This window comes from Rhinolophus ferrumequinum, chromosome 5, assembly GCF_004115265.2.
Source record: "Rhinolophus ferrumequinum isolate MPI-CBG mRhiFer1 chromosome 5, mRhiFer1_v1.p, whole genome shotgun sequence".
Lineage (NCBI taxonomy): Eukaryota > Metazoa > Chordata > Mammalia > Chiroptera > Rhinolophidae > Rhinolophus > Rhinolophus ferrumequinum.
In genome coordinates, this window is record NC_046288.1 from 65,460,274 (window position 1) to 65,470,741 (window position 10,468).

The following is a 10,468-nucleotide window of genomic DNA, read 5'->3' on the forward strand; positions in this document are numbered from 1 at the left end:
TGCTCCATGCTACTCATTTATCAGATGTGAAAGTTGAGGCCAAGAAGACAAATAAATGTGTAAGACCATCAGGCTAGAGGGAAATTGGGATTATAACTAGGTTGAATATACAACCTAGATTACCCAGGAGAGTTTGGATTTATGTTGCTATCCTAGAATAATTTTTATAGCACCATTCTCACTCTTAATATTGTCCTGTATAAAATATATGGTCACCTAGTTATAACCCAGATCTCTGAGTGAAGCCTTGAAATTTGTTTCTACTCTGCCAATTATTCCTATTTTCTGAGTAAAGTATTTGAACATCTATATGACTAAAACTATATCATTAATGAATAAGGAAGTTATCCAGATTCAGGGACCTTTATCCATGTGGGTCCTTTGATAATGGTTCAAGTATACACTACGTATTTTTCCTGATGCGATTCTATCTTGCACATCTGTTCTGCTGAGCAGTAGTCATTTATGTCCATCCATTCCTCTCTCCCACCTAAGTACATGCCACCAGCCCATGGAAGATTCGATGGACATGGACATGAGAGCACTGATGCCCCAGAACTATCTTTTCAGTCATTAACTAAAGGCTGACAAAGATTATCACTTTCACGTGGATAATGATGAAAATGTGCACCAATTATCTTTAAGAACGGTCAGATTAGGTGTTGGTGCAAAGGATGAATTGCACATTTTTGAAGCAGAGCCAATGAATTATGAAGGCAGTCCAATTAAAGTAACACTGGCAACATTGAAAATGTCTGGACAGCCAAGGATTTCCCTTGAAATAACACCACCTGTGGTCTTATAGTTCAAGTGTGGTTCAGGGCATGTGCATATTAGTGGGCAGCACATAGTAGCTGTGGAGGAAGATACAGAGTCAGAAGATGATGAGGAGGAGGATGTAAAACTCCTTAGTATATCTGGAAATAGTTCTACTCCTGTAAGTGGTAGCAAGTTTCCACAAGAAAGAATAAAACTTGCTGCTGACGATGCTGCTGCTGCTGCTGCTGTTGACGATGACGATGATGAAGATGATGTGATGATGAGTATGATGCTGAGGAAGATGAAGAAAAAGTTCCCATAAAGAAATCTGTTGGAAATATTAAAAGCGTTGAAAAGCAAGGTCCTACTTAAGATGAAAAATAAATAAATGAATAAATAAATAAATAATATGAATAATAAAATGGCAATAATTACATACCTATCAAAAATCACTTTCAGTGGGAATGGATTAAATGCTCCAATCAAAAGATAGGGAGGCTGAATGGATAAGAAAGCAATGGATATATGCTGCTTACAAGAGACGTACTTCAGATCGAAAGACACACACAGATTGAAAGTAAAGAGATGGAAAAATATTTCATGAAAATGAAACAAACAAACAAACAAACAAACAAAAATCTTGGGTAGTAGTACTTATACCAGACAAAATAGACTTTAAAACGAAGACTGTAACAAGAGACAAAGAAGGACCTAGTAATCCCACTTCTGGTATTTATCCAAATAAACCCAACATGCTACAACGTGACAACGTGGATGGACCTAGAAGGTACTGAGCTGAGTGTAATAAGTCAGAACAGAGAAAGACAAATGCCATATGATTTCACTTATAAGTGGAATCTAAAAAAAACAAAATAAACAAAACATAAACAAACTCATAAGTACAGAGAACATTTTGATGGTTGCCAGATGGGAAGGAAGGATGTCGGGAGGAGTGAAAAGGGGAGGGATTAAAAAGTGCAAATTGGTTGTTACACAGTAGTCATGGGGATATAGGGTATAGCATGAGGAATACAGTCAATAATGTAATAATTACGGTGTCAGATGTGTACTAGATTTATTGGGGTGATAGATGGGAGGACTTGTGGGCAGGGTGAAAAAAGTGAAGGGATTAAGAAACACAAATTGATAGTTACAAAATAGTCATGGGGATGTAAAGTATAGGGAATATAATCAATAATATGGTAATAACTATGTATAGTGCCAGGTGGGTACTAGTCAGGGGGATCACTTCCTAAATTATATAAATGTCTAACCACTATGCTGTACACCTGAACTTAGTATAAAATAATATTGAATGTCAACTCTAACTGAAAAATTTAAAAAAGGGGGAAATTATCAATCATATTGTAATAGCGTGATACAGTGTCAGATGGTTGCTGGACTTATCGTGGTGATCACTTCTTTAGCATAGGGAATATAATCAATAATGTGGTAATAACTCTGTATAGTGCTAGGTGTGGGTACTGTTGAGTAACTATGATGTACACCTGAAACTAATATGATACTGTATGTTAGCTATATTTTAATAAAAATCTTAAAAAGAAGAGAAAAAGAAATCTGTTTGAGATATTCCAGGGAAAAATGCACAGAAATTGAACCACAATGGAAAGGACTCAAAGCCGTCAATACCAAGATCAAAAGGTCAAGAACCCTTCAAAAAAACAGGATAAAACTAAAACACTGAAAGGGCCTAGTTCTGTAGAAGGCATTAAAATAAAAACGCAAGCAAGTATAGAAAACGGGGGTTCTCTTCCCAAAGTGGAAGCCAAGTCCATCACTTATGTGAAGCACTAATTCTGGATGACTGACCAGGAGGCTGTTCAAGATCTCTGGCAATGGAAGAAGTCTCTTTAAGAAAATAGTTTAAACACTTTGTTAAATTTTCCACCTTATTTCAGTTTTGTAACAGTTGATATCTGGCTGTCCCTTTTATAATGCAGAGTGAATTTTCCCTACCATGTCTGACAAATGTTACCAGGTTCCGTTGCCAAGAACGGGTTGTCCGAAATGCCTGTTTAGTTTTCAAAGATGGAACTCTATCCTTTGCTCAGTTTTATGTATATATGGAATGTGAAGATAGGACTTAGTAGTAGTGGTGGTCATACAAATAGAAATGGTGGGGAGACAAAAATATGCATGTGAAATAAACTCATTTTAATAAAATAAAATAAAAGTATATATATATACATATATATGTGTATCTTTTTTACTTAAAATACTGATCTATATTTGCTATAAGTATGTTTAAAAATATCACCTTTTTTAAATTTATAATCCTAAATTTTAAATTTATAATTTAAAATGCATATTAAATAAGGGATGAAAAAGAAAATTAATGAAAAGTGAGGAAAGAACACAGATAAGAAAGTAGCGAATTGTACTGATAATTTGCCTATGAAAAATTCTCTTTATGTCTACATGTATTTACCAGTATTGCTTCTTCAATTCAATGTATCGGGTAGCATGTATTCAATCAATTCATAATATGTTACAGTTTTATTTTGTGCTATGTAATTTTAAATACTGATGTAATAAAAAACTGTACACATTTAGGTCTGTCCTTCGAAGATAGAAAGAACAGTCCTATAGTTTTCCGTACAAGATGCAGGTTATTCATTCCCTCAGTCTGAATCCCTGAATCATGCTGTACCCAACAAAACATTTTGTGTCTGCATGCCTCCTGTTTGCCTTTGAAAAAACATTAGTACAGCTTATATAAAATTCCCAATGCTCTTGAAAAGTGTATTATTTTCCATTTTTAATCATATAATGCTTTTATATTATAAAAAATAGAAAATTCAGAACAATATTTTCAAATTGTCATCAAACAGAAGGAAGCAATCATTGCTATTATTTTTAATAGTGAATCCTTCCAGGCTTTTTTCTATGCTTACATATTGTATGGTTGAAATGGACCATGATCCTCAATCCAGAAAGGTTCCATTCAAATCTCAACTCTACCACTTACAGATATATGACTTTGGGCATATAACACAGCCTCTCAGAGACTCAATTTCCTAAACAATGCAATGAGAATTATAATTGAATGTACCTCATTTGGCTTTTGTAAATTAATATGTATAAAATGCTAAAATTAACTTTTTGTATAGTGATTAATCACCATTCTATTGGGACATTTTATACATGAAAATTTAATTTAACAGCATAAGTACGATATACAGTTACTTAATAGATATCATATCTTAATTGCAGCATCATACTCCTTTTATGAATATTTTCTATTTTATTGATTAGTGTTATTGAAATAATTTTAAAAGTTATTTTTCTTAAAGAATCGTGTAATATATGTACATTGCAAAAAAAAACCCTTTAACATCTAAAGTATAAAGACTTACCACGTATGTGTATACAGAAGCAAATGAAATTTTATATACAAGTTTTTCTTAATGTTATATATGCCATAACAAAAATGTAATTTTACATCTCCACCTTAACGAGACCCTATTCCACCAACCCTATCATGTTTTGCTGTTTCCCCATCAGTCTATACGCATGGCCCATTATGACAGCCAGTCTTTTTGCAAGCCATTCTCATTCCCCGTGCACCACTCATTTTCTTATTTTCATCTGGTAAATCTGAAAGCCTGCAGAACTAACAATTTAGTCAATATCCTCTGTGTATAAATCCAAGCAATTAGACATTACAGCAAACATCACAAAATGAGGTTGATTATTTTTATTTTAAACTTAAGTTTAAATTTACTTTAAAACACAGACCTCAACTAATCTCTCATCACTACCTGAATGTCTTACTGTTTGCACAATAAAATCACTTTCCCATTCTTCAAGGTGATGACTGTCTTCTCTCTTTCTTAAAATGTCAATGCTCCCTTTTCCTAACTCACTTTTAAGGCAGTGTCCTTACATTGAACTTCAATGAAGGGGGAAAAAAGTTGGTAGAAAATACCTCATCTTTCATCCATGAATCTGCACAGAAATTTGAATCAATAACTAAATTATCCATTACAATAAAAGAAGAGCCTCTGTTCTTCTCAAAGGCCAACACTTTATTTTATGATTTGAATGTTAGACCTTCCTTTTTCTCAAGTACTGTTTCAACTCTGCTTTATTCACCATCATTAATATCTCCTATGCAACTCAGTTATTCCCAATGCCTTAACTTACCTGTCTGTATGTATGTATGAACTTATTCAGTTTTGCCTTCATTAAAAAAAAGTCAATTTTTAACCACGCCCCTTTTAGATGCTACCTCATTACTTTAACCCACTTCTCAATAAAAAGTAAAAAAAGGCATTTTTTAAAATAAAGAATAGCCTGTATCTGTGAGTTTAATTATTCTTCAGCACTATCCAGCCTTCATTTTTCTCTAATCTGCTTTCTGTTCCCACCAATGAACTAAAACACATTCTTCTGAGAATCTTTTATTACGTTCTTGTATCAACTCAACAGACAGTTCCTTCTCCTCTTCTTAAGTCATCATTCAGGATCATTCTACATGCCAATCATGCCAATCGTCTGTAACAGTATATTCTCCTGCTTTACTTTTGATCCAATGGCTACTACTCTCTCTGTTTCTCCTTTTCCTCTGATGTTGGTGTTCTAGATGTTGGAAAGCCTGAAGATTCAATTCAGCCCCTTTCCATACCACCTAAATGCTGGTAACTCACAAATTAGATCTTTAAATATAACCTTTAATATTAGTTCCAGTGTTGTATATATAATGATCTGTTTGATATTTACTAATGAGGCTTAATATATCCTAAAGAGAATTCATTATTTATCAAAACCACAACTTGCTCTTCTCACATTTTTGAATCACAACTTGAGCCAAAAAAACCCCAAACAACAACAACAACGACAACAACAACAGATATCATCATCAACCATTCCTTATTTGTAATCCCAGCTTGCAATCAAACAGCAAATCTCCCTTATATCCAAAATCTATTTTTATTTTCAGTTCACTTTCTTTATTTCCTTTGCACCATCCTGGTCTCTGTGGTGATTATATCTCACCTGGAGATTTTAAATTTTTTTTAAAAAATTTCCTAAAGAACTTCTTTACACACTCTCTTGAGCTGTGTCATATATTCTTTAGACAGTATCTAGGGTGTTGTTTTAAAATGTGAAAGGCATATTACAAACAATGTTTAGAAATTAACATGAGAAAATGTTCATAAACTTGGAATGTGCAAAGATTTCTTAAGAAATAAAAAGTAATAATCATAAAGAACCAATATTGATGAAATAGGTTAATTAAAATTAAACATTTCTAATGTTCAAAGTTAGCATGAAAAAAGTGAAGCCCAGTCAGATGTGGGAGAAGACATTTGCCATTCATATGAGTATATGTCAGACACAGGATGTATATACAGTATATTAACAAACTCAATTAAAAAAATAAGAACATGCAGATAGGCCAATTAAAAAATGGATAAAATATTAAAAATGAGCTTGACAAAAGAGGACATTCATCCTTGGACAGATTATAATTAGTTACGGGGCGAGGGGTGAGGAGAACTAAATGTTGAATGAGGAATCACTACCAGAATAGCTAAAATTAAAAGAACTGATAATTTTTTGTGTTGTCAAGTATTTGGAGCAACTAAAACTCCCAAACACTGCAAGCAAGAATGTAAGTTTTTACAACTGCTTTTGAAAAATCACTTAGCAAAGTGAAAATATGATATAGTCATACTCATTGGTATACACTTATGACTTTCCCAAAAGACATTAAAGAATGCTATAGAACTACTATTCATAAAAGCTCCAACCTGGGACAACACAAATGTCCAATTATATAATACGTACATCATTGTAATGGAATAGTAAACAGCAATGGAATAACAAACTACAGCTATACAAATTATAGGAATGTATCACATAGACACAATACTGATAATATTAGCATACCAGGTTTATTTGAATGCATGCAAGTCCTAAGTTAAAAAGATTATCTTATCTGAGGAAGAATAAAGGCATGGAATATGTCATAAACATCTCCTTACTTTTTTCAGATTTGTTGGTTTATTTTGCCTTTTTAGCATAGTTCACACCAGATATTGACTGATATTTCAAGTGATCTCCACTGAGGTTACAGTGAGAACAATTTCACATCAGATTGTGGTGACATTAGAGAGACCTATGTTTCATATTTCTAATGTTACAAGTTTTCAAATTTATTTTTAAATAGTGTATTTTATTGTGGACTTTTGAAAGGTTGCATCTGGGATTGCACCACTCTATAAGTGACATTATAAATGTTCAATCATACTTTCCCTAAATTTTAAATAAGAAAAGCCATTTAAGGAAGTTAAACCAAGCACATACAACTAAAACGTGTCAGGCTGAAATAACTAAGTTTAGAAATAAAAGCTACTATATCATATTGCAATGATCTATGCCTGTGTGGCAAGTCACTTTAAAAATTCGTGGCGTAAACAATAACAAAAATTTTATTTTATTAACATCTCTCAAAGTTCTGAAGTTTGACTATGTGATAATTGCTGAAAGTCACTCATCCAACAGCAGTCGGACAGGAGTTTGGACTGGGTCTGCTTGAAGCCTTCTTGGTTCTCATCTACAGATAGGTTGATGATGATTGTAGTCTGGGAACTCACTGTGCCAGTCTTCCCAAAAACCTCGACACAGACTCCATGTGGTCTGGGTTTCCTCACAGTATGTGAGAGCATCTCACGATGACCAAATAGACGTTTTATCAACTTTCTTGACTTAATTTCAGAATTCATGGTGTCATGTCCACTATGGACAGCTCTACCCAGATTCAAATGCAGGAAACCTAAATCCCACCTGTCGGTGGAGGAATGTCAATCATGTATTGCAGGAAGATGTGGGAGGATGGTAGATGTGCCACATATTCTATGCCAGAAAATGTTGCATATCCAAATGTCTTTACAGTATTGATACTGAAGAAAAGAAAATTATTAACCAAAAATAAATTGTCACTACTGTCTCCTCTTTACTGTGACGTCATATATTGCATAAATCTAGTGAACATATATTAACCATGAAGTCACTAGTAAAACACAAAAAAAGGTAAGATTAACACAAAATATCTATATATTTTGGATCTTTACTAGACCTAAATTTCAAACTACTCCCTACCCCCCATACTTGTGTTTTAATGACGAGGTCAGTTTTTTTTTTTGGTTCATTTGTTATCAAGTGATACATTTGAAGCTAATTTCTAAGAAATGTTTTACCACTGATGATAAAACACGTGTTAGAAAATAGACATTCAATTCAGTATTCTACATCTGATAAATCATCCCATCCAAGGTTACACATTGATGTTGTAAAGTCAGCATGATAATGATTTTGAAGTATAATAATATTGCAAGAAATAATTAGATAATAACAATTCTGACTGCATACTTCACAGAAGAAATACCGTCCATGTGATTGAGAATGCATTGCCTTCTTTTGTTTTGCTGATTGTTCAGCACCATCAGAACAATATATTATATTAATAGAAAGGATAATGGAAAAGAGATTTTTTTCTGATATTGGACTATAATTAAAACATTTGAGTTGGAATCTGTTTTTAATATAAATGAGAATTCAATAATAAATCCTCTGTGACACAAATTACTTATCTTAGAGAGAAGCACAGGAGACTAGAAAATTAATAACAATTTGAACATGCATTTAATAAAAATATGAATTAAACAGCATGGAACTAGAAAAAAAGTGTTAATTTGGAGTATATTCTTCATATATATATATAGTCCTTGAATAAAGACTCTAACTTATTTTTTATCATAGTTTCTTAATATAATCAACTCCAAATTTAATTTTCACTCTTTCTGATAATATTTTATTTTCTATTCTTAATCTACAGCACTATATTTTTTTTCAAGGGAAGGAAGAACACATGCATGATTAATTATAGGTTCATCCTTTTTCAAAAGAGAAAATACAGAAGACTACACATCATGGGAGACAATTACTTTAGGAAGGGAGACATATGTGCAGACAACTGTTTTGTGGACACACAGACTTGAGGCTCTGAATAGCTTCTCCCTGTTTCACAGGTGTACCAAATCCACTCTGGTTATGCCTGTACATCAGAAAAACTAAAAACAGATTATTTAAGCAAATATTAACAGGCCAGTTGCATTTTAATATGTTTTGTTTATTTGGGTTTTTTGTTTGTTTGTTTTTTAATGAAACTGGGAGAAAAGAAATAGTAACCCTCCATCATTTTCCAAAGTGTCTGCATATGGGATCTTATGAAGTGTTTAGAATACGACAATGTCTTTCTATTTCTAGAGTACTTTGTCATTGATTCTTTCAGTACTTACAAATAGGCACAGATAAGGAGGTACTCTATGGAGTCTTAAAGATTTTTTTTAAGAGAAATACAGACCAAAAAATATATTTTAAATAGTGACTAAAGCAGTAGTAATGCCAGCAAATTCAGTAAGTTCAAACTATATTAAGTACAATTGTGAAGTGCTCTACATTAATTAACTCATTTAGCATTCACATTAATCCTCTAACTTGAAAAAAATGAGGCAAAAAGGAGTTCCTAATTTGGCAAGGTCACAAGGCTAATAAATGGCAGAGCGAGGATTTGAACAAATAAGTCCAACTGTAGAGTCTAAACTTAACCACCACAGAATCCAGAAAGGTCTCCTGGTTTAAGCAGTTGGATGGTTGCTTAACATTTTCATGTTCTTTTTGCTTGGCATCTACTTCTTTGTGTTGAATTTAAACAGCGCGTGTGTGATTTGTAAGTGTCTGCAATATAAAAATGGCACCAAGACATAATGTGAGTCAGTAATCAGAGATTATTAGAAAATAATGTAAAATCTCTTTGAATTCTTAAAGTTCTTTTATTTCATACAAACAAATATTCCTCTGCTCCTGTAAAAAGAGTTTTCACTATTATCTCTCAAATAACTATATATACCTTCACTAAATGTTTACGACACTGGAAAAAAAACATGAAATATACACAAAAGTCTGATGGTTTTACCCTTTGGAGGATACCAAAATTGTAAGGGAGTTTCTGAAAAAGAGATTCTCGGATGTGTAGAATAGTAGTCGCAAGTTAAGTACATAGATTGATAAAGTGACTAATTTGAACATTAGTGAATGAATGGAATTGCGTCTGTTACCTAATTGGTTGACCTACCTTTTATTTATAATCTTTAAATAGCTTGCTCATGTAATCGTATTCTTTTCTTTTTTTGTGTAGCATCATCTATGAGCTCCCCTGAATTAAATCACCTGTGAATCATCTGTGAGAATTTCCTGTCCATGGGTAGCATTGCCAGTGTTTAAGAAGACTCTCAGGTAGGGCTGTGGTACATTGAAGTTTAAGAACCACTGTTCCAAGAAGGTAGGTACCGCATTTTCCTAAATCTTAAGTGAGTTATATGGAATTTCTTTATATTAGATAGTCAAGAAAATGTTTCTAATAATGAGGAAGACTGTACATTAAAGCTTAAAATTTCCTGAATAAATTCAGTGTGACATGTGAGGGGAGGCAGATATGGTTGGCCCTCGAGGCTCAATCCCTTTAAAAACAACAAGGAACTGGTTACGTAGGTCTGATATATCTTGATCACATAGATTGCCACTTCAGAAAATCTCCCTTTCTATTTAGAGAGGTTCTTTAACTGGAAAGACAAGAGTTTCACTGTAATATAGTTGACTAGATTTTTTTTTTTTCTCTCCT

General features: G+C 33.1%; 1 pseudogene; it reads left to right on the plus strand.

The window, feature by feature from the left end:
* Positions 1–511: 511 nt before the first annotated feature.
* On the plus strand, positions 512–2,634 carry LOC117022474 (nucleophosmin-like; annotated as a pseudogene).
* The last annotated feature ends 7,834 nt before the right edge of the window (positions 2,635–10,468 follow it).